General features: G+C 44.6%; 1 protein-coding gene across 1 annotated transcript in view; it reads right to left on the reverse strand.

The window, feature by feature from the left end:
* The window catches only part of TRPM8 (transient receptor potential cation channel subfamily M member 8), an 83925-nt gene extending 59689 nt beyond the window's left edge, over positions 1–24236 (reverse strand). Inside the window, exon 1 of the mRNA XM_080398707.1 lies at positions 1007–24236. The gene's annotated coding sequence lies outside the window, so the exon portion shown is untranslated. The remainder of the gene's footprint in view (positions 1–1006) is intronic.
* Between the last annotated feature and the right edge of the window lie 225 nt (positions 24237–24461).

A 24461-nucleotide genomic window follows, 5' to 3' on the forward strand; every position in this document is an offset into this window, starting at 1 on the left:
CAAAGTTTCCTCCTAAGGACAGCTGGTAGGTTTAAAGCATGCTAGATTTACTCCGTGCTGTAGCTATCCTGGTCCCTCAGTAACCTGCAGTGAAGCTAGAACAGCGCTTTGGCTTCGGCGCTGCCATCAGCCTTGGTCCCAGCTGGAAGCATACCCTGAAGAAAGTTCCACAATACAGCCGTAATACCGAACATGGCATCATCTTATGGTGATCAAGATGGGGGCTGAAAAAAGGCAAATATTATCTTCACTTCATCTCCACAGTTAAAAAAAACGCACCAGAACAATTGCTTCTGTGATGTCCATTCTCTGGGACAACGCAATTCCCTTTGATGCTCTCCTAATTTTTCTTATCATTATAGTTACTGCTACAACTAGAACAGACTTTAGCAGAAAAAGTTCACCACTCTCAAAGCTGAAGGGGAGCCAAGCATGCCTTCAACAAGGATCTGGGCCACCTGCCGACAGACTATAGAGCCCTGAGGGCAGTCAGGGTCATGGGGTGTTCTCAGTTCTCTGGGTGAGGAGAAACGGTATGAGAAGGGCACAGATACGCAGGTCAACAAGTGGTTGCGGAGCTGGCGTTGCTTTTTGTATCTGTGACCACAGGACACTGCAGATCAGCTTCTGTGTAGGAGAGATGGGATCCACCACCGAGTGGGGAAATGGTATTTTTGCCAGTAGAGTGGGGGAATTGGTAAAAAGGGCTTTAAAATAGAAATAACCGGGGGGGAGAGATAAACACCAGCAGCACTGTGAGGGAGTGACAGACAGGGCCAATGAGTGAAGGCAAAAAAAGATATTTTTTAAAAAATGAGCAAACCTGGTCAGTCACACCAATTGATGAAGGCATGTGAGTGCGAGAATGCTTACTCCAGTGAGATCATCCAGCTGGTGATCCTGTCAGCTGGGAAACCAAGGGAAAAATAGGGAAACCAGAAACAAAATATATAGACACAGACCTGACAAAGGTACCATGGAGACAGTGACAAGAAACGAACCTCACCAATCCCACTAATTGATGGGCTGGCCAGAAACCACAGGCACCACTTCCAGCAAGATCAGCATGAGGCAGCAATGGTGTGTGTCCCAAAAACCAGCTGCAGGGGGCGGGGGGGGATCAGTGTGAGTGAGGAGTCAGAAAACTGGCAGGGGAACAGGCTTATAAATAGAAACCAAAACGTGAGCAGAAGTTGTTTGCTGGGTTTAACCTCCCTGCCTGCAAAATCAACCGTTAAGACCTTTAGGCTTGGCAGACTTGAGGGCAAACTTGGCCTATAGGTAAATAAGCCATTGATATTTCAGTTACCTTCCAGGCCATTCAACCCTAAAGTAAGCCTGTGCATTCAAAAATACTTTAAAATGCAGATAGGGCAAGGCTGAAGTTCTCCAGGCTCTTTAAGCCAGAGAGATATTTTAAATGGATGATTACTGAAGTCTGCAGAATTTGCTGTGCTTCTTAATACACGGCAAATATCAAGAACTGTGAGATTAAACAGTACGAGTGCTGGGCTAATTTTAGCCAACTATTTCTGAACAAGAGTAAGGGTATTACAACGAGCTCTTCATTACAATTGCAAATCTTTCAAGGACTGTTAAATTTTCCAAGGTTCAATGGATTCCTACCATTACACCAAGGTGTCTCACCCTCACTACCCTGTGGACACCTAGGACCAAATCTCTTTTTTTGCCTGTTTCACTGCAGTTACAAAACACCACAGCTTTGTGATTCTCACCGCCTCTACGCAAAGTCTGAACATCCAGGTCTACGTTGATTTAAATTTGAGGACCTTGACATAGTTGTAGAGTCTTTGTCTGGGTTCACACTGAGAGCTGTGTGCTCTGAAGACTTTTTAAAGATAAAGCATATAACTGGGCTCTATAGGCGATTTGAGAAAGCCTAGAGCGGGTAGCCATTCCACACAGATCCTGTGGCAAACAGAGCTTTATAGCTAATCCTCTACAAAAAGCTGAATTAAGGACAAAAATCCTGATATGTTGCATAAATAAAATTAATCTGAGCACACAAAACAGCAAGACAGCTCTGTTTATTCAACCTCCAAAGGTAACCTGAAGTACCACAAAACCTGCCGGCTGTATCAAAGTGCAGCAACCACCCAGTCTTTAACTGGACTGTCCTGATCCACCAAGGCACCAGCAAGCCTACAGTCCCTAGTGAAGCTTATTTATCACAAAGTCACAGCATGGTTTGGGTTGGAAGGGACCTTAAAGATCATCTAGTTCTAATCCCCCTACCATAGGAAGGGACACCTTCCTCTAGACCAGGTGGCTCAAAGCCCCGTCCAGCCTGGTTACAGGACAAAGGTGCCCACAAACAAGCCAAACCTTCTGTCCCGTCTCATAAAGGAGGATCTCCAAGGAGTGAAGAACCACCCAGCTGCAGTAGTGAACGCCTATCACCTTTTTGTCCTCCTTCCCTCCATGTATCTTCTTGCGGGCCACCGATGTTGTAGGCTCTAAGGGGAAGGGAGTAATTGTGCTGGTTCCTCATTTCTCCCTATTTGCAAGGTGGAAGCCGCAGCAACGTTAAGATGGAGTCAAGTCAAACACACCTCTGAATCAAACGCTTGCACACACAAACTCTTTCACCTCTCTGAGCAGTAAATCTTGGAGCGAGCAGTAACAGTAATCCTTCAAAGACTTGCAAGTTTTCAAGCTGTTAGCACCGGTAACATTTTTGGTCTCAAACTCTCACCAGAACACACACACCCCAAAGACGTGGCCCTGAATTTGATGAATAACTGCAATTATTTGTAATGAATAGGCCTTTAGAAATCACAGAAAAAGAAAGGCTGCAGAGTACACTGACAGATGAGGACCATTGAGACATTTTACACAGAGCTGTGGAAGGGAAATGAGAAAAGTAAGAAATATTGTTAAAATATAAGAAGGATATTTAATACAACTTCAAATACCTAGATTATAAATGCATATACCATCTGCTATCAATTTTTTGAATTTCAAAGAGTCTCAATCAAGTCAGCATCATTCAGCTTTTCACACTGCAAGTGGCAATATTAGAAAGATCCGTTCTAAACTTTCACATCATCTTCAACTCTTCAGCTTCTCTACTCTACCAGATGGCTAAAACCACAAAAATAAAGCATGTGTTTGAAGCTGCCACTCCCTAATTTCTGAGAGAATATATTCTCGATCAATTGAAAAAATAATGAAAACATTTATGATTTCCAGCTTCTCTGAAACTGCAGAGAAAGGTTTTCACTCTAACAACTTGTATTAGCTAGCCTGGAATCTGCAACCAGCAACATTTAAAAAGTAATTTGAAACTGAAAGAGTACTTTTGGGGAAAGTGTCTCAAATGTCAGACAGATCTATTACAACAGCTCTTGACAGACTAATCTATAAGCCTTTCTTTTTTAGTGTGATATTTGTATCGATTTTTAAAATAGCAATCCCATTATTACACATTAACAGCATGGATAAGCATCTCTCAGAGTATTTAGTATTACAACAGGATAGAGAGAACATGAGGGCAGTAATTTTCCATCACACAGAAGGTGAGGTTCAATTGTGAAAGGACCAGCTTAACATTTGGTATCTGAAAATAAAGTCCTAAAGCAAGTTTGCAGCCCAGAAGCAGCTGTACTGACCTTTCTTGTTACCCAAACCAACCCCATACATGCTACTCTGCTCTCTTCCCAGCGGTCAGCTCCAACACCCCCCTTGCTTGCTGCACTGCCTCTCTCTCACAGTCAGTCATGGAAATTCCCTTTCTAATGCATCCAATTAGGGGGCTGGGGAAGGGGCTGGGGCACAAGGCTGATGGGGGGAGGCTGGGGGCACGGGGGGGGGGGTGTCAGCCTGGAGAGGAGGCAGCTCAGGGCGGACCTTCTTGCTCTCTACAACTACCTGGAAGCAGGCTGTAGGCACTTGGGAGTTGGTCTCTTGTCCCAGTGACAGGGCAAGAGAAAACATGTCTTAAACTCAAGGCTTGGGTCCTTCAACTACCAGAAACGTGCCATGCCAGAACCACATGCAGAACCTGAACCTGCCATCCACTGCCACCATTTATGATGCACCATCTTAATGGGGAGGTGCAGTCACGGGCTGTTATCCGTTCAGGTTGATAAACTATCAGATAGAATGGATTATCTAAGCACACACACACACAAAAGAGCACGCTGGTGACAGTTTCCACATGACATCTGTTTCCAAACTCAGTCACCCTGAGTGGTCACAGCCTCACAAGCAAACAGCAAATGACAACTTTAAGAAGGATCTGAAAGGTGCCAAGAAGCAGTTTAAGGAAGCCTTTTGATGGACTTTTCAAAAACCAAGAAAAGCCTAGGGAAAGTGTAAGGAGCAGGCCTGAAAGAATAGGGGGAAAAGTGTAATCTGCCAGACTGCAAGGGATTTCCTCCATAGGAGGATGGCTACTGAAAGATGGGCAACCTGGGTGGATGCCTTTGAGGCCCCTGGCCTTCCCTCCCCATGGAAAGGAAGCCCCATGTCTGCCCCATCTGTGGTCTGGGAGCTCCTGTCCCACATGCTCCGTGACTCCATCCTGGAGAGGCATGGCACCTCTCCGGGGGGCTGAGACAGGACAGCCTTCCTTCCTGGCATCAAAAGAGAACAGTAAATGATACAAGAGCCACCAAACATGCAAACAGACTTGGTACCTCCATCACACAGACCAAAAGGTGGGAATACACCTTTCAGGCATGCGTAAGTACAGCAGATGATGGGCTGGGAAGAGAAATGCCAGCTCCCAGTTACATGTAAGCTACATGCAGCAACTGCAGCAAGGGGAGAGTTGCTTGGCTTTTTTAGTGTGCCTACTAAAATTCAGGATACTATGAAATCCCAAAGCTGCTAAATCAGAAGATTCCTGTCAGTAGAAAAAAATACCTTGACTCTACTTTCACATGATAAATTTGTATTCAAGTCCAGCTGTGCTGGTACAGGACTATAAAGGTTCAGAACACCACGCAGAAAAATTCCAGTGGTTTGTAGGACTTCACACTGTCCGGAAATAACAGCAGATGATTTGCAGGGTGTACCATAGCCATGCACTTTGCAGCTCACATCTCACAGATGGCACACAAGCTTGCCAGCCAGGCATGGAGCAGAACAGATGTGCCCCACCAGGTCCAGGCCACCCAGAGGCAGCGTGCTGCATACATGCCTTTCCACAACCTCCAGTTACACCAATTGCAAGCCAACATTTTACCACCAGCATGAAACAAGCTGCCATTCCTGATGTACTTTCCCAGATGAGCATGGAGCACCAAACTGTGACACCTAAGGAGGGTAGTATGGCCCACTAGGCTTCAGCCACTCCTGCTCCTGTGCCTGCTGTCTCCCAGGCACACCTCATCCCTGCGTGCACTTCCCTCCCTTTCCCCTCAGACCATCCCCACTCACGTCCTGCAATTACTTTCTCAAAGTCCTCTCTTACAGAACTGGAAAAGAGTAACGAGAATGGACCTAATTGTTGCTCCAGCTTCTCTTGGGTGGCAAATAACCCTTGAATATCAAGCTGGAGACAACCAGCTTCACACACGGACATCCTGCCTTGTACAGCTCCAGCACCTCCCGCCTTGCTCCTGCACAGTTTAGCAACTAATGATCCTACCTCTGCCGAATGCAGCTGGAGCAGCTGGATCGCCTCAGAGCCTGTGCTGGGTCTGACTGGGACAGAGTTTATTCTCTTCCTAGCAATCCGTATGCTGCTGTCTTATGAATTTGTGACTATAACAACATTGACAACACACCGATGTTTTGGATGTCGCTGAGCAGTGCTTGCACAGCAGCAGGGCTGTCTCCTTTTCAACTCTGCCCCCTCAATGAGTAGGTTTGACATGCACAAGAAATTGGGAGGAGACACAACCAGCACAACTGACCTGAAATGACCAAAGGGACGGCCCACACCATGCAGCATCATGCTCAGCCAGGAAGGGGGGAAATATTTTACTCTTCCTATTTTGTTTCCCATTCGGCTGAAGGGAAGAGGAATTGAGTGTGCATCTGTGTGGTGCTTAAACCACAGGATGTCATTGGGCTCCCAGGTCTTCCATCCTCTCTGAGGATGCCACCTACCATCTAAGTGCACATCAGTCCACATTCAGTGGTGTTCCTTGGCATGTGCTGGTTGCAAGGGGAAAAGCCTTGAGCTTCAGAATCTGACGTGCAGAAACCTATTGATAGAGCTCAGAAATGCTCAGAGATTTTCCAGCTAATCTTTCCATTAGGGCCCTGTTACATAAACCCCCAAAACTTAGGGTCAGAGGGATATCAATTTGCTTTCTAAATGGATTCTGTGCCCTTAAGGGTGCAGACCATAATGGAAAAAAACAAAAACCCTCAAACAGGTCATGTTCTAGAAAGATGATAAAAACCACACCATTAAAGCAGAGATTTAAAGACAGTTACATTATTCTACAGATCTGATTCTGCTATGAAATATCCGAGGCCATTACAGAAGTTCAAATTAGCCCCTCCATCTCCATCAAAGAGGGTTTACATAGGCTTTGCCAAGAAGAGTAAAGAGTTAAAAAAAAAGATTAAAGAAAGAACATTCCACTGTTTCCACAATTATTCTTGCAGAGCCATGGGAAAGAAGTGGGGCAGCCAAATCATGCCCAGGGAACTTCTTGCTGTGCAAGCTTACTGCCACGCAGAACCCATGGCTGCTGTCTTTTAGAGGACACCTCTCATATCCATTATTTTGATTTCACTACACTTCTCCTAGGCCTGCAGAGAATAAAACAGAATAGAAAAGGGAGCTGTCCCATCCCACGTCATACATGTTTGAAGCCTGAGCTACTTTCGGCAAAATATTTGCGGCAAAGACTATCCAGCAATAACATCAAATATCCTGGAGACACAGCAAGACTTGTGAACAAAACACCTTTTCCTGCCCCCCACCTTGCCACTCCCCTGTATTCCCACAGCGCTTACAGCCAGGCTGAAGTCTGCTCCCGCTGCTGAGGAGCGCCACATCTGCTCTTAGAATCTGATGGCCAACAGCAGGGTGTACCTCTCGAGAGAAACACACCAATAAATACATTGGGAATGTAAATAAATTGTGAAACACAAGGTATAAATGGCTTCTGGAAGGGGCAGCAGGTGCCACAAGACTGAGGTAAGCTGGAACAAAGAGCAGTCTTACTCAGGTAAAACTGTTTCAGCAAGTCTTCAAGCTATTTCTCAACAGAGCAGCACTAACAAAATCAAGTTGCAGTTTGTCCCCGCTGCTTCTGCACCAACTGCTTTTGTGACTAAGAGCCAAAACTGTTTTCAAGTATCAATATTTAAAACCCACCTAATTCTTACATCCGTATAAACCAACATGCAGAAGAAGAAAAAAAAAAAAAAAAAAAGGCTTCAGCGCCCCATTAAAAAAAAAAAAAAACCAAAAAAAACAAAAGACACAGACAAAAAAAAAAAACAACAACCAAACAAGAATCACTTTTCTAAATACCATTTTGACCGCCAAGATCCAGCCTCCTTTTTGCCACTAGATGTCCCACGAGTAAGAGGAGAAGACGAACGGGGAGCACCGTGGGAGCCCGTACTCAGACGTTGCTTACAACGTAACCACGGCGCAGGGATACACGCCGCTGTGTTTACATTACCTGAACAATTAGCGGCTCAGACACCGCAGTAACGGTACGGATGCAGAATATGTGATGCGAATTCCTGCTGTGGTAATCCTTACAGACCGTGAAATATGTAGCAAACTCCAATGAGCAGCATCCCTTAAAGATGTAGCCTGTTGTAGGGTTTCGTTGGTTGTTGGGTTTTTTTGTTTGTTTGCTTGCTTTTTTGGGTTATTTGTGTTTGGGTTTTTTATTATATTTTGTGGTTTGGGATTTTTTTGTTTTTAAAAAGCCTTGTTGTCTGCACTGACTACAAGGCATATACAGGTTTAAGGAGCTATTCCACTGGAACATTGGAATTGCTGAGTAGTAAGCTAGTTGTAATTTGGATTTTCATTCCAGCTGCTTTGTACTCCATGACATTATTTAGCTTAGTAAAAGCTTCCTCAAATTTTGGTAAATACAAAAGGAGAAATACATTAGGATTCTTGCTTTATTGATATATTCATGTAACAGTCATATTGGTGTTATATTAGTTATTAATCCCATATTCAGGTTGTTTCTACTCTTATTATTTAAGTTTTAAATAGAATACAATTCTAACAGGGAAGCATTATAATGAAGGTACTTCCAACATGGGAACACCACAATTTGTTGATGCTTGCTTCAACACTACAATAAATTATCAGAGGCTAGAACTGTAAGGTATCATTTTAAAATCTATCTATTAGAGCCAACATTATAAGGAGAGAAGTGTGCAGATAACTGTATGTATCTTTAGATGCTGGGAACTGCAGGTGGTGGAGCATCAGACTAAGCCTCCAAGCTGTGCACTGAACGCTGAGCAGACCCCATCCGTAGAGGGTATTTTCCCATTTCAGTTATTTGAAGTAGTATAAGATTTTCTTACAAGAAAACAAATTAACCATTGTTTCTCCAGTCAGACAGACGCCATAGTCACATGAGAACTTGCTGCAGTGTGAGATCAAGGCAAGGCCAGGCAGATAGTATAATCGCAGCTGCCCACGGGTTCCTCTCGTCAAAGGAGGTGGCTATGACGGCACAGGCCTGGGCGGACACAGGTTAAATATTACATGGATCACCGGCTCCTCCAGCATCTTCACATCAGCATTGCTGCAGAAAGTCTGTTGAAAACACGAAAAATCACCTCGGATTTAAGCATTCTGCTGTCCACAAAGGCACAAAAGATGACAAGAGGGAAGAAAATTACCCTTCTCCACTGCGACTGCAACTACTCTAGCCTTAAAAAGCCTCTTCCGTACTCTGTGGCTATGGGCTTTGTGCCACTATTCAGCACCCCCCGGGCCCAGCCATTCAGCCAGTTGTCAAATCTACCTTACTGGTCACTTACCTAACCTGCACTTCATCGCCTTGTCTATAAGGATGTTGGGGGGAAACTACTTCAACCTCAGTAAAGCCTTTGATGCTAACCACCACTCGCTGTTCTTCCCTCATCCACCACCTAGTCACCCCATCGTGGAAAGCTATCAAGCTGCTTAAACACAATTTGCCCTCCATAAATATAGGTAGACCACTCCCCATCAGTTTCTTGTCCTTCATGTGCCTGGAAATGGTTTCCAAAATTAGTTTTGTCACCTTCCCAAGGACTGAGGTGAAGCAGATCAGCCTGTAGCTCTCCAGATGCTCCTTCTTGACCACAAGAGTGATAACTACTCCCTCCCAGCCCTCACAAACCTCTTCCAGTCACCATGAACCTCAAAGGCAACCCAGAGCGGCCTTGCAATGACATCAGCCAGCTCCCACAGCACCCATGGGTGCATCCCAGCAAGCCCCATGGATTTATGTTATGTTCAGTTTAAATGCTCCATAACCCAATTCTCCTCCATTGAGGGTGTTTTCCTTGGCAGAGCACAGCAGTGTCCTCGTCCAGGCAAGAAGCTTCTCAGCCCTGCCTGGCCCTCTGTCTGTCTTTCAGTGGACCCCAGAGGCCACATGCCAAAGAAAGGACAGAAAAGACAGCGCAAGTGACAGCAGAAAGCTCAACCCCAACTCAGTCCACAAAAGATTAGAAAGCACTGAAGCTTCACTTGAACTGGTCAGCCTGTCATAAGGCAACAGAATTACATCCCACCGCCTGCACAGCCCTGTGTACAACAGATATTTTCTGCTACAACGAGTGTATAATTTCAGTTCAGCGTGGACATCAAATATTTGACAGCTGTAGAAATAAAACCTATTTTTGTTTCACAGAACAGTCCCCTGATTTTGCTTCTGTCACCACTCGTATTTCAGCCCACAAAATGCATCGATAAAGCAAAGGAGGAAATATTTTATTCATGAGCACAAAGCCCAGCTGAGTTCTGAGAAAGCTTACTGTTGCTTTTAAGGTGTCCTGTCTCAAGACACTGAGCCGTGCTCAATGGCATCACATGGAAGGTGTCAGAAGTCCTCAGAAGATACACAGCCAACTGCCAGTGTTTGAGAAAAGGCTTCTGATTGTCAGGCTGGAATTTTGCCTCAGTGCTATTGTGTGTATTCTAGCCGTTTCATCCAATTGTAAGAGATGACCAGCTAAGGATTAGATGAGAAGGTAGCCAAGGAAGGGAGCTTTGGGCCAGGACTCAGCTGTCAGATGCCAAATTACACAGTACAATGCACTTGGTAAACCTGGATTTATTTCTGCAACAATTATCTTCAGCTGAGAGTCATAGCCATAGTAGATAAACAACTCAAAAGCATCTTCAGCTGAGGAGCTTTGCTCTCAAAAGACTACCTACTGTCAAAACACAGTTATGCTCAGAGAAGTCTCAGACTTCATTGAATTGGGGTGCTGACCTATGTAAGCAACAGAAAAGGCTGCCCATTATATTTTGTCCTTGCTTTTCCAACTGAGACTGAGAACATTACTTGAATGTGGAAAGTCAGAAACCAGGACTTCATTGTCTAATCAATATTTATCTGTGAAAGCATTTCCCATTTGTGCAAGCTTGGGGAACAGCAAGCTTTCCAGGTAGCATGAGAATATGGGAGGGGAAAAAAATAATCAATGAAGATACCATGGAAAAGGATGGCTGGGCGAAGAACCACAACCATCAGCCCAGCACACACTACAGGACCGACCCCGATGGTACCCGTAGCCCTCACTTGCTCTGAGCAGCCTCACCAGAGGCTCACCAGTCCTGCCCAGGGGCTCCCTCCCAGCTCAGTGCTGGGCATCCAGTCTTGGCCTGAGCTATACACTAAGTGTGCTTGTCTGCAGCCCTGCCTCTGGCCCCATGTCTCAGGTGGCCCCTGGGACCCTCCTCTGCAAGGGAAGCAAGCAGTTTGGTGTGCTGTGACTACAGGAGCGATGCGTCCAGTGGGGTGTGGAAGCAGAGTGCGATGAGCCTGCTGCGTCACAGCCCACAGGAGGAGGCATATCAGGACAGGCAAGGTCACTTTGCATCTGCTGTTCCAACACCACAGCATCTGCGACAGCCAGGCACAAACACAGCCCTGGCAGCCTGTTGATCCAAATTCCCCCTGTGCCCACATGAGAGCAAGTAGCAGAAGACTGGCCAACAGCTGGGGCTCCAGCACCGTGCTGCGGTACAGTGCCTTATTTGCTATAGGAAAACTGGCTGGGTTTGTTTGCACTGCGCATGCTAGCATATGTAACTACTAGATCAGTGCCTTACAGACAGAATAAAACCACTGTATTTGGTAATAAGAGGAGACTGAATACATATTTTTGTCTCTTGCCTAGATATATGCTGCCTCTGCAAGATGAATGGAGAAGCAGGCAATGAATCTTTTGATATATATTCTAAAGTTTGTACCAACACAACCCAATGGAACGCATTTAAGTAGGAAAAAATACATACTTTGCATTATTACTTCCTTATGAATTAGCACAGTAAGAGGACCACAGATTTGCTAGTTGAACTCTTTTGAATAGTGTTATTTAAATTAAGTGCTTTAGTTACGTTACAGTCCCAAAAGCTTGATGGTTTTACCCACATTTAACTCTCCCCCTACCTGCAAACACCGTGTATTTTAACAAACAGTAAATTTCTTCAATGGATTATTTTCTCTTCAAAGATAGCACCATGTGTCAGGGAACATCACTGGTTTGGCAGTCCTTAAGCTTAATTCAATTTAATCCACCAGCCCCAAACCTTATTTTTTCTGATTTGGTCAACATGTGATTTGGCTGAAGGTGGAATTATTTGAGTACATGTGTTAACACACCTGTGGAGCAGATGGCATTTTTCTTCCCCAGCTGAGGCAAAAAAAAGAAAGTATTCCCCTTCCCAGAACAGTAAATGCAATCCCTTCCATGATGCCACCCTCTGGCAAAAAATGCATTTGCAATATTAATGATAGCTATTTTTGTCCTGTGGTACATTCAGTCCTAGAAGAATAGTGTTGTCTTTTTTTTTTTTTTTTTAATTACTGAAATTTTTTTAGAACTATTGAAAATACCTTTTCAACAAAAGTGCTGTAAGCTAAGGGAAAGATCCAGTAAACCGACCAAAATAAAAAGAGGGGTGTTCCCCTGCAACCAAGCTGTGTGTTTCTTCTATTACTTCTTCATAAAGATCAACATATAGTTATCTGCACAGAGAAAACACACATTTGTAACAGGATATCCAAGGCAAACACTATTAGAACATATGTTTCGCAAGCTCAGAAGTTACAGGAAATAAGCGGCCGAAGCAGAAAGTTAATAGAGTAAGGAGTTTGCTTCGGGGACGTCTGACCAGAGCCAGATACAGCACATAAAAAACTGATCCTGTCTGGGGGTCTCTGTCCTGTACAATGCATGAGAAGCAACTCAGTCAGGACCTGCTTGAATTTGCTATAAACTTTGGCACTCGCAGGTTACCCAAACTGAACTAGAAGGAGTTCCTGTGGCTAGGGGGCATTGCTGGCTGCGGTTACAGCTCCAATCCAGGTTGCCAGCAGGAACACTAGCAGGTCTCGCCTGAGTAAACAAGGAAAGCATTTCCTCAATAACAGACAACTAAGCAACAGGGTTTTCTGCAAAGCCAGCTACAGCAAACATACATTAAGCAATACTACACCATCACTCTCTCAACTGCTCCACTTGCTTTTACAAAACCAAAACATAACCTTAAATATATGACCCAGCAGTGGAGCTAACAGCTGACAAGCATGACACCACGCAGACATTATGTCAGCAGAAAAACAGTCTTTCCTTCCAGATGAAGAGCCACCGGGGGAAAATAAGAGCTTCGTATGAAACCAATTACAGTGAGCCCATCCAGCTGAGGGGCGAGAATTAACCCTACCACGCCACATCATGTCTAGCACAGTGGCATGCCCGTATTTCAGAGCCATACCCTCAGCTGCTCCACCTAGAAGCACTCCCCAGAAAGCTGTCTGAGGGTAAGCAAAGCAGAAGAGAAGGAAACAAGCGAAATTTCTTTGCACTAGAATGAGGAAGTCCACGGCTTTGCCAGAGTAGCTCCATACAAACTGCTGGAGACATCAGTTTAGAAAGCTCTAGTTTCCATCTTGACATCATGTACCATTTTGTGAGGGTAGATATCTCACTGGATCTCCCCCAGCAGCCACAAAAACCTTATAGCCACTTCAGCCTCCTCCTCTCCCAAACCTATTGTCCACCAAGGGAAACACGAAGCTTGCAGCAACTGCTAGAAGTCCACCTCTTTCAGCTCAGAAGCTATACCAGAGAGGTTTTGGGATGCCTGCCCAGTGGGTCAGGAAAGCAGTTAGGTTTCACAACTTGCTTTACCTCGTAGATACTGGCAGCTCACACACTTACAAGGGGATGGGAGATTCCTATTGCTTAACACTATGTGGTCTTCCCAAAGAGCTGCGCAAAACCATTCATGCTGAACTAGGAATGACAAACACACCCTCCAAGTTGAGGAAAAAAGGCAACTAAAATGCACACAAGTGCCAAAAAGGCAGGGTTCTTTTTTTCCCTGTAGGAAACTCAGGCTGAAGCAAGGTTTAGCTTTGTCCCACAGGTAGCTGTGGCTTGAGCAGTAAACGCTCTGTATCCCTATGGAGCTATTATTCAGTCCCTTGAATTCTCCCAGTTTACCCCATAAGAAACTACTTCTTGAAATACCAGGCTTTATGGTCATATATAAGGCTTTGAAAACACAAGGTCATTTCCGAGCTAGTCTAACAAGCACCTCGATAGAGATGCTTTACCGCATCACAAAAAGCAGTTTGACAACTGCCTCCCACCTGCATGTCTTTAATATGAGGGAATTCCCATGCATGTAGAGCAGTAACAACAATAACTAAGCAGGGAAAAAATACATGCAAAGAAGCTTAATAATAATAAAAAAAATAATAATAATAATGTCCTTCCATTTAATGCTCTCCCTTCAAATCTAAAACTGGACACTTTCCAGTCCACTTGCACTTCTGATGGGCAAAACGAATTTCTGGAGAGCTTTCTTGTTCCACATAGCGAGGGGTTTTCAGCTTTTGAATTTTTGTATTCTCTCTGCCTAGAAGGAGGAAGAAATTGAAGTATGCACAGCCATATTACTTTCTTAGGAGTATTTTAAAAAGACAATGGTAATATGATGCTATCAGAGGACAATATAGAAACCAGACACCAGTTGCACCTACTTTCTTTGAACCTGATGTTACAGCTACTCACATTTGGAGCCTAATGGTCTGTGATAAAAATGAAACCAGACCTCAGAGCCGGAAGCCTACACCCATCATTATGGGCTGCTTCAGTCACATGGAATAGGGTAAACTGACCCTATGTAATCAGAGGGAAAGTCACTTTCATCCACCCATCGTGAGATACCATTGAATTGGGTCTTTCCGAATCAGCGTTTCCTGGCCAGGTCAGGAGGACTTAAGCAGGTGCACACTTACCTTCTGAGAGACTTTAGGTATCTCAGTCTCAAAGACAGACCATACTCAAGCAATATAATTTTTCCAGTTCTAGAAGTAAGGCTTTCTTTCCAGAGGGAATCCTCTCGCAAATACCTGGGCGCAAAGCTCCTCTCTCTGACAAAGGAAGCCTCGCACTATCAGCAGAAAGTAATCCAGGGCCCCAATCAGCTGAGCCGATGTAATTGCCATTCAAGACTGAACCCAGCAAAAAATTTAATCTCAATTATATCAACCTGCACACAGGTTCCCTGACAGTAGCCTAAGATAAAATTGCAAATATCTCCTAGAATTATAAGGACAAGACAGGCAGTAAGAGTAGCTGTCGCTGCCAGACCAATTTATTGCATTCTTTCCACTGCTTTTTCATTTTCTTTTCCCATAGATAACCCAGAAATATATGGATATATACTCTGAGAGTTAACTAAAACATGAGCAAGCTATGTCTGCCTTTTTACTAGCGTTCAAGACAAATCTCATCTTTCAGGATTTGAAGTACCACCTCATGCCAACTTCCATTTACCTGGAGCAGATCCACTGCATCCAAAGCCCACAAGGGTCTGTAAAGATAGATGTACCCTGGTACCTACAGAAAAGCAATCTGTGCATTCAGGATTGTCAGAGTTAGCATCTCCAAATGCACAGGTGCTTCATGTTTCGTATTCAAATTCTTGCAGATGTGCCCAGCTACATGCTAGAGACACATGCACCTCAATTCTAACACAGGTTCTCCCATTAGCTAGCTATGAGACACTCCAGCAATTGAAGTCTTGTTTCATTCATACTTTAAGTCTCATTACAGATATGTCATGCAGAAAGTACATTCCACTGCAGGTCCCTCATGCTAAGAAATCCCAGCAAGCACTGCTGTAAATGAAAATACATTTACTGCAGGACTATGTCCAAGGAACACTCTCTGCTATGGGCCTCGGCCACAAAATGGAAATGGAGCTTACATGAGCGAATGAGAAAATTTACCAGTGCCACGATTGTACAGTGAAAATTGTAAAAGTGGTTACCTTAGTGTCACAAACAAAATAATCCAACAGACAATAGCAAGCACACACCGAGACTTCATTCTAGAATTAAAAGCTCCAACACCTGCTAGGCTTTAAGTAACATGTAGTAAATAATAACCCAGGTGTTACAGGAAGAACAAACATTTACAAATCAGAGTCTATGTGGTCCAAATGGCTTACGCAGAGGTACTGTGTGGTGATTGTTTTCTCATTAATTCTTGGTCTCACACTGCACCGTAATTCAGGAGCAGTCTGGTGGCACTCCCATCCTGACATCTCAAGGCTGCGAACCTTAGTAATCTGCACAAACGGGCTGACAAAGAGCAACTCCAGGAGCCTGGACCAATTTAAAGCCACAAGACATAAAATTTACAAAGCCGGAGTCACGCTGTGACAGCAACGCATGCATCCACTTCTGCGCAGGTCTGGTGCAACAGAAAAATTCACATTCTCCTTGGGGGAAGACCAAAATTCAGAAGCATGCTACCAAATCTCAATGCAGAGTCTAATTATTCCCCTGGCTTCTAGCTCATGTATGAACACAACTTGCAAATATAGTTTTCATCCTAGAATTACATGCACCAGATGAAGCTCAGGGACTATTCTGGGAATCATGGTTCCCCACGCTTACAGTGTACAGTATCAACTTGCAAATTTAGTTACATTCAAGAGCCGAGACCTTAATTTGGCATTTAAGCCTGCTGCATTTGCTTTGCTAGTTTTCCTATTACTGTTGTGAATAGAGTCTGTGCTCCTACATAATTAAGAGCAGCATAATGCCTACTGAGTGTTTCTAATTTGCTAGGCTGCTTTTTCATGCAAGTGAAAAAAATGTAACCAGACGTTAGCAAGCAAGAAGCAGAACACCACACACACTGCTGCTGCTAGCAATCTTCAGTTTCTGCTTTTGAGTAAAGACCCAAAACGATTAGCAAACTGCTTCACTGTTTAGCTGTGAACTACCTTCAGCAATCTCAACTCAGCTTACACTTTGTCTTACACATTTCCACGGCAGTATCAAGAGAAGACCATCTAGATGGTTCAACGAAGTTTCAACACACACACACCCTCCTCTCCACCAAAATAGTCTACAGTGCAAGAACCAATTGGTATCAAGCTCAGAAAAACATGGACATGAAAGTATATATTTTCATCCTATATTTTTGACAAAAATGGCTTAAATCAAGGGATTTCTTTGCACTGAAAAATGAGCCCATCCTCTTATGGTAAAAACCTATGAGTCTAGCCTTCAATTTGAAACAGATACAGAGAGGTACCATGTCTAACAAAGAGAGCTGACATCCCCGGCACATGTGTCTGTAGATGTCTCATCCATCTGCTTTTGCCCCACAAATGCCTCCATGGCAATGTTCAGTGTCTAATGCCGGTCCAGCCACTGCAATAATTCCCGATTTCCCAAATTAAAGAAAAAAAAATGAAGAGATTCAACCTCCCATCTCTGGGGCTGCTCTTTCCTTTCAGATGGGTATGCCAGTTCCCCCCAGGTACTCTGCTCCTCATAGAAATTCTCCCAAGAGGCAATCTCCTCTTCTTACTCTCCTTCCTGCTTGAACTTCTTTAATAAGCCATTCCCTTTTATGAGAATTCTTTTTATCCTTCACTTGGTTTTGTCCACGTCTTCTCCCTTCCCCCCTTTTCTTTACTGTCAGGGAAAAAAAAAAATAAATGTCTTCACCTAGAGTTAAGACTTCACTAGTACAGCTGCATTTAACAGGATTTTGAATTCTGCAAGATGCTCTGGGTTGCTGTGGACAGCATACCAAACCAAGCCTTAATAAAGCTAGGAGCAAAATCCTGACAACACTATGAATTCAGAACCACACACAGAGACCCTTATACGCACACTGCCTCAAATAATTCACAGGTACTAGCTAATATAGCTGATGTTTTAATGCAGCAGTGAGATTTTTTTAGTCCAGGAACAGAAAGCAGCTACCGCTGTGTGTTTATCTTTTGGCAAATGTTCATTCCCTTCAGTATCAAGCAAACCTCTAACTTCCCTGATAACAAGTCTGTTGTTTACAGCAAACATTTGCACAGAAGAATTTAGCTTGCATCTGAGGTCAGACTCTGGTAGGTGTTTATTAGCACAACTACAAACAGCTGAAGGGATGTACAGCAGGTAATTTTGACTTTATTTTTCTCTGGTACGAAGCAAGCAATACAGAACTACATAGAATTTTAAATGCAAGGTTTCATGTTGTTCCCTGTGAAAGTGAGTTTTATCTGTAAAAAAAATAATGAGTAAAACGACTGCTAAAATGCTTCCAGCTTCATGAGTTTTACCAAAGAAATGGATCTTCCAAGAAATGAAAGAAACCTGGCACCAGTTGTCTAATTAGCACAGCTGTTTTGGGAAAAGCTCTCACGGCCTTGAACAGCAGCTCCTGTGCCAAGCTGGAAACCCAGAGTTCATCAGTAAAGGAACCCCAGGGGGGTCGGACAAGATGACCTCCGGAGGGGAGGTCTCCTCCAACCTCAGCCAGTCTGTGATGGCTCACAGATGGAGATTCAGACACTTTAAGAGGCGAAGCAAACACCACATGCTCCAGGAAAGCAAACCAAGGAATTTATTCAGTACTCCCTTTAGGCAGGCAGATGTATAGCTACTTCCTGGGAAGCAGGGCCTCAGCCCATGTAACTTACTTGGTAAGGGAAACACCATAACCATGATCATCATCTCACACACACACACACACTTTCCTTTAGCTTTCATTGCTGAGCACAACATCACGCAGCACGGAATATCCCTTTGGTTGGTTCAGGTGAGGTGTGCTGCCTGTGTCCTCTTCCAGTTTCTCACTCAGCCTACTCACTAGCAGGGGCAGAGCAAGAAAAAGAGCTCTTCAACGCTGTGCAAGCACAGCTCAGCCATAGCTGAAGCACTGCATTAGTCACAAATCCAGAACACAAGCGCCGTACAGGCTGCTGTGAAGAAAATTAGCTCCATCCCATCCAGACAGGCATCATTACCTTTTATATTCTTTACGCTTTGTTTCTTTAAATACAGTCTAGTCTCACCATTCCTTTTATATTTAACCCCTGTGCTTTCCAAATTAATATTGGTACCACAGTCCCTGAAAAAAATTCCACCCCAGAAAAATCTTTAAAATAATCACTAAATATCTTTAGCCCTGATTTTTCAGGATCACTGCAGCTGCAATAAGGATTCCCCCGCATGTCAGTGCTTTTGTGCTGCACCTTTGGCAATGAGCCTGTCCCTAAAGCATCAGCACAGCAGTAACTACCAGCAATGGCCACCTTCCTCACTTGGTGGAGGTCCATTAACCTCAAAGATGAGCCTCTAGTTCAGTGTCAGTCCTCAGTTGCCCTAAGCAGCCCCCACCTGGGACCTCCACCCACAGGCCAGAATCTCCACTCAGACGAGGGCTGAGTTAAAGCAAAGGTGTGTGCTGTGCCCATCTATAGCACGTCTGGCTAACTTTTGGACTTACATCGTCTTTGTCTCCAGCCTTGTCCCTGACCCCACCTCCTGCTGCTCATGGCTTGACCCAGTTCACCCCCTCACCTTGCCCGAGGCTGTCAGCGGACCCCGTTTCAGCAGGTAGTTCCCTGCCACGGTCAGAGGCTACAGGACCACAGCTTGGGGGTGAGGGCACTGCCTCACCAGGATCCCTCTTGGCTCCTGCTCATCCCCTGCACTCACTACTCACTGGCACAAGTTCTTCAATCACCATGCTTCAGTTAGAGTTTCTTTAGTTTAAGCTGCAGTTTAGTACAAAGGAAATGCCTCAGACCATCCCTAAACTAAACCCTTCTATTTGCCGAAGGCAGTCACGCTTGAACTAAAGCATGACTAAAGCATCACTTCCATCTGAGAAACCTTGGGCCCTGCAGCCGCTATCTCCACACATGTTGTTCGGAGGCTGATGGGGCCAAAAGCTCAGGATTGCTTCTTAAGGCACTCTTCCCAGCATTTAAAGGGCTTTAGCTCCTGGAAGGAGGGCAGAGCGAGGCTGCATTTAGCAGGCCTTCACGGAACCATCTTACTTGCAATGAACTGTTGAACTCTCTAGCTCACAGTGATCGATCTCACCTGACAGCCACTCTGGTGCAACAAGCCAATTAAATCCCCAGGGCAGTACTCCTTCTGGCTAGGGTCAGCTGTCAGGCAACCTGCCAGCCTAGCAGGGATTTGCCTTAATATCTTCCCATCCCAATAACGTAATGGTTGTGAAGCAAGCAGGGATGTGCCAGATTCAGTGCAAAGCTTGTCAAAGTACGTCTGACAGCAGGCAACAAAGGAAGGACTTTCAATCGCTGGAGTGAAATAGAGCCCACTTCCATGTGATTCCTTCAGCCACCCCCGAATCTTATTATAATAGCTCTTTAACTGTAACCCCAACTATGCACCCTTCCTTTTCTGGCAGGCTGAATCCTCCTCTGCACTACAGACCAAGTCTAAGCAAAATTAAATTGTTAGAGTAAAAGCAGCCACAAAGCTATCCTGCTCCAGCAAACAGCATCACCATTCAATATGTCCATCGCAGTTCTGAGAGCAGCTTTGTCTACGGACAAACATGCATTTCTGTAACCCTCTTGTCTTTAACAAATGTATAAAGGCACATTTGAAGCAAGGCTTCCATACAGCACTTGCCCCTGGGAAGAGGATGAAAGAACAAACAGCATGTGACAGATGTTACTCAGTCACCTAACGCATTGCTGGGATGGCACTGGGGTACCGTTGCAGCAAGCACAGCCCAGGAGTGCATGAAACAAACAGGTTTGCTGTTTTGCTTTTCATTTCCTACCCAAGCTGCAGAAAAAACAACAGGGAGAACTAACTGCATTAGTCACAAATCCAGACACCGGGATTTCCAGGACTTGAATGTCTCCCTGCAGCAAAATGTGACAAGATCAGGTACATCATGGCCCAAACAATTACTGTGATCCCCCAAAGTGAAATTTTATCTTCAGCCACTGCATTCAGTCACTCAGCATGTGTGACACCAAATGTTCGACTGGGTAATTAGGACTCAATCTTTTACATTATGGCAAAAACAACCCCCCTCCCCTGCCAAGCTAACACGTTTTCTCAGTCAAACATGCCTGAACTTTTAATTGTGGTTTGAAAGTTCTGAGGGCACAGGTTTAGATACTCCTCTTCAGGCTCTGAAGTGATGGCATACCTTTTTTCACCATTAAGTGTCTACATTTACAAACAAATTCAGTGCAGAGCTTTGGAGCGTGCTGTTTTAAGCCCTTCACTGGAGTCAAACAGATGAATCAAAGGGTATTAGTGCCTTTCGTTTAACAGGGCCCAACTACAAACCAGCTGACAATGCTGCTGTCAACAGACTCATCATCCTTAAGAGTGGAGGAAGCGAGTTATTTTTGCAGAATACAGCAACATACTGCAGATAGGCTTGAGTGAGGACTGAAGCTAGATAAAATAAGGATTACAGCTTAAGGGAGACTGTCACTCCAGCTAGAGAGCAGCCTGGTACTTCCCATATTGCTCCATCACAAAACCACAGTTCAGCATCTGAAAAGGTGTTATATTTGGGTTGGTGGTCTTGCATCTACTTTGGAACCACTAAAAGTTGAGACCTCCTGTTTTACCACATTCCAAGAATGAAAGCAGCTTGCAAAAAAAGATTATGTTTTTAAGCCCTGATTTGGTGCCATTGCATATATGTAGGAATGGGAATTTAAAATCTGTACTGTTCTGCCATCCTTACAGAGAGCTTTCTCCACAGAGCAAGACACAGCACACTGCAATGGCACCTCAGAAGCCCAGGCTCCTCCAGGTGCATCAGACCTGCTCTTTGATTTCTACCCTCATTTTCTATCTAGCAAGTCACAGGCATCCTCCTGTAACTTGCTCAGTAGCTCTTAGACCCAACCTAGAAGGGTCTGCACCTATAGGGTACTTGCTCTTCCCTGGGATCCCAAAGCTTCCCATGTCATTTACCCCACCAAAGTCAATAGGCAGAGGATGTTCCCAGCAGTAGATGGGGGCTGTCTGGAAAGAAGGGCTTTTAGGCTTGGAGCTATTCAGCATTGGCATCTCTGTCAGTAGGACAGACCTTTGGAGTCTTTCTCTGAGGCAGTAAAAGAGCCCAACATATTCTGAGCAATATTGTTGCTTGCTCACATACCGTCACACCCCAGTGCCAGGGAGGCAGGCCTGAATTCCTCACGCAGATCAGTCTGTGCTTGTTCTTACCTTGTTTGCTTCACACAGATGCCATTATCTTTGTTTTCCTTCACTGAGTTCCTGCTATTTTAGCCAGTCTTTTCGATGCTTTTGTTAAACTCTGTCACATGTCTGCCTTGAGGAGGAGCAAGTCAACATCACCTATGCCAGCACACCCGCCGCTTGAATTAGGAACCTGCCAATGAAGCATTGCCAGGGGCCACTTCAGAAAGTTACTAAGATGTTTTCTTCTCCACTAAGATCAGTCTAAGCTTTCTGGTCCAGAAAAATAGTTCCCCACCTAGAAAGATGCTTAGCTTCTAGGTCCCAAATCCTGAGTCAAGCCGGTTTAACTAGTCCTGAAAGAGAACTGACCCCTTTGTGGCTTCACCTGGACGGACTCCAGTATCCCCTTGCAATGTAACACCAGAGTAGATGTTCTCACTGATGGGCTTCCTTTGCTTCCCTCATCCTCTGCCTTCCTTGGAAATCCAATTACATTTTTCTTCGTAAATCCCAGGAACACCAAATGAAAGTCACAGCATATCTATGTGACAAACCAGTTGGATTTCATTCTAATATTCTATTTTATTCTTAGCCTATTGGAGGACATGCTCAACAGATTGCTAGATGTTTCATCAGATGCACACCAGCCTGGCCAAACAGCTCAGCTTATTGAGTTGGCAGCAAGGTCTCCCTTCTCATAGTTCCAAGACTGAAATATCCGTGCCTCTTGACTGCAGGATTTCTTAATGGTGTAGCCTTCCAGCTGCTTAGGATACATGCTCCAAGAAAAGCACCCACCGGTGCTTTGGCTGAGAGGAGCTCCCTTATAGCCAGTCCAGAGGTTTTTGGACAGCCTGTAATAAGCCACAAGAGTCAGGCTCATTACAGCTGCAAATGTACAGCTCTAAGTGAAGCACAGTACTGGATCCTGGTCCTATTTAAACTACTTCTATAGGCAAGAGTAGAAACAAGTCCCTTCAACTTCAGCATGTTTAAGCTTTCTGCTCTAGCTACTACACATTTACATTCATTAAGAAATGGGAATCATGGTGGGAATCTTGCACAAATGCAGAACAGCAAGTTCCCCAGCATTTCAGCTGCGGGCTCAGCTCAATAAGCAGCTCACATGAAAAAGCAAGAGGCAGAGCCCAGCAAACTGGAAGTGAGTTGTATTTTGTCACTTAAAACTAAAACTGATGAAAGACAACACAGCAGACCAGTGCCCCAGCATGCCACTGACTTGTATGCATCTGCACAGTGGGAGTGGGGGGGAAAAATATCCCTGACCAACCTATCTCTCCACCTAAACAAAGGATGGGAAACTAATGAGGAAAGGAGTTTACCACCATTGTACAAACCAGAGCTGCCCAAGGAGACAGCAGTATCAGGCAGTGGGACAAGCAGTGCATCCCACTGTCTTTTAGCCACAAGCATTCTCCCTTACAGCCAGGCCCCTGGCTGCCTTTGCTTGAGAGACATCAAGCCTGTCAACTGCAAGTCCAGCTTGCACAGCGATTACTCAAGAGTTATTACATTGAAAGCAGTTATTTGTGCTTAGCCACGCTACTGGCACGTGCCAAAGCAGAATAAGGAGCTTGGTATAGTCGTCATATACACATGCTCTGGATGAAGGGAGGAGTTAAACTCAGTCTATCCTCCCACAGAAAAATACGTTAAGACTGATGGTTCATTCACAGCTACAGACAAAAATTCCACCACCTTAAATCCTAGGAACCAGGTTAACTGGCAGAGACTACAACAGATCAGCTAAGCTATTGCTTGTGCTGAAGTACAACAAACTCCACTGGGTATGATCAGTGCTGAGCACAGGATGGCCAGGCACTGCTAAATGGAGCTTTTTTTTTCTTCCTTCCTAACCGCCCCCCCCCCCCCTCCTTTTTTTCTTTTCCCAGCCACATATTGGAGTCACACTGGATTCTCTATTCCCCTATCTGCAGGCTAAAGAATCATGTCCAATGTATACCAGGGAAAGGCTTTCATGTCTAAAAGCAGATTAAAAGTCTCCTCTTCCCTCTGGCTTGGGCACAGCACTACACAGAGCTTACTTCTCCCACCTCCTTTATTACCCAATAGTGCATGTAAAAGAAAAAATGCTCAGCTTGGCCACCATTATTTGTAGCAATTCAGGCCCACAAAAGATAAAGAAGAGGATTTATGCTTGCCTGGGTACAGATGTTAAGTGATATAGTACTGAGCCCTACTCAAAACACACCTGACACAGGGCTTAAAATATTTCTTAGTACTGAACTCCAAATCCAAGCTGTGCCAGTGTTATCAAAATCCCCCTAAGCCAGTTGGCCTTTCATAGAAGTCACTCTCTCTAGGTTTAGGACGGGGACAAAAAGTTAGCCCAGTAAGGAATTTCAGATACACTGGGCCACAGAAGTACTTCTGTCCCAGACATCATTAAAAAAAGATCCAGCCAAATATCGGATGCATGTTTAAATCCTCAAGCAACACTGTGCTGGAAGATGAGAGCCAGGCAGACGGGGTTAGTCAGTGCCCTTACCTCTGCAACCTGGGCTGTGAGCTCCCCTGCCCACTTTCTTTTCCTTTGAGCTCCCCTGCCCACTTTCTTTTCCTTTATAATAAGCATTCTGACCTCAAACTCAGCACACCGATGTTGAGATGAGAATATTCAGACCTCATCATAGTCGGCTTCCTCCTTCAACATACAGCACTCCCACTGAAGTTTCTCATTTTAGCTGTTCACCAAGCTAGGTTTTCTGTTGTGAGAAAACATAAGCAAAATCCCCAAAGACCATGCACTCACAA

The sequence above is a fragment of the Falco punctatus genome, assembly GCF_963210335.1.
Source record: "Falco punctatus genome assembly, chromosome: 8".
Classification (NCBI taxonomy): domain Eukaryota; kingdom Metazoa; phylum Chordata; class Aves; order Falconiformes; family Falconidae; genus Falco; species Falco punctatus.